Consider the following 1,360-nt stretch of genomic DNA (forward strand, 5'->3'; position numbering starts at 1 on the left):
AGAAGATGCTCAAGGGATAATACCCGGGCACGACGATCCAATGGTAATCACCATTATCCTAGCAAACGCCAACTTACATCGAACCCTGATTGACCAGGGAAGCTCAGCAGATATCCTGTTCAAAACGGCCTTCGACAAGCTCGGACTTGAGGAAAAAGAGCTAAAAGCCTATCCCACCGACCTATTTGGGCTAGGGGACACCCCGATCCATCCCTTAGGATACATCTCACTACACACTACCTTTGGAAGAGGCGAGCAATCTAAAACATTAAGCATCGACTACATTATAGTCGACGTCACTTCAGCATACAACGCCCTCATTGGGCGACCAACTCTGAACAAGATTGGCAGCAATAGTCTCGACCCCACACCTCTGTATGAAGTTCCCTACCGCAAAAGGAATCGCTACCCTAAAAGGTGACCAAAAACTAGCGCGGCGATGCTACAACGAAAGCCTGAGCCTAAAGGGGAAAGAAATCAACACAATAGAACTCGGACGAGTTCAAGCCCGAGAAGATCTTCGGCCACAACCAGAGGGAGAAACCGAAAAAGTCCAGATTGGGAACACACCTGAAAAAATAACAAACATAGGAGCAAACCTTGAGGCAGGCCTAAAAAAGGAACTCATAACCCTCTTAAAGGGGAATTCCGACCTCTTCGCCTGGAAGGCCTCCGACATGCCAGGCATAAGCCCCGACCTAATGTGCCATAAACTATCAGTCTACCCGGGATCCAGACCTGTCCAACAAAGACGCCGGAAGCTCGGACCCGAGCGCATGCAAGCAATAGAAGAACAAGTACAAGCACTACTAGACGCTGGGTTTATTAGGGAAGTATAATACCCCCTATGGCTCGCAAACGTAGTCCTGGTAAAAAAGCCTAACGGAAAATGGAGGATGTGCGTCGATTACACGGATCTCAACAAAGCCTGCCCCAAAGACCCATATCCACTACCAAACATCGACGCCTTAGTAGATGCAGCCTCAGGCTACAGATATCTCTCCTTCATGGACGCATACTCGGGATACAACCAAATCCCGATGTACGGACCCGACCAAGAAAAGACCTCGTTCATAACCCCAAGGGCAAACTACTGCTACGTAGTAATGCCCTTCGGGCTGAAGAACGCAGGGGCAACCTACCAGAGGCTAATGAACAAAGTGTTCTCAGAGCACATCGGACTACAGCTGGAGGTGTACGTGGACGACATGCTGGTAAAGACACAAGAAGACAGAAACTTGCTGACCGACCTCACCAGTATCTTCGGCACCCTCAGAAAACACAACATGAGACTTAACCCGACAAAGTGCACCTTCGCCGCAGAAGCCGGAAAGTTCTTAGGCTTCATGCTGACTCAAAG

The sequence above is a fragment of the Arachis stenosperma genome, chromosome 3, assembly GCF_014773155.1.
Source record: "Arachis stenosperma cultivar V10309 chromosome 3, arast.V10309.gnm1.PFL2, whole genome shotgun sequence".
In the NCBI taxonomy this organism is placed as follows: domain Eukaryota; kingdom Viridiplantae; phylum Streptophyta; class Magnoliopsida; order Fabales; family Fabaceae; genus Arachis; species Arachis stenosperma.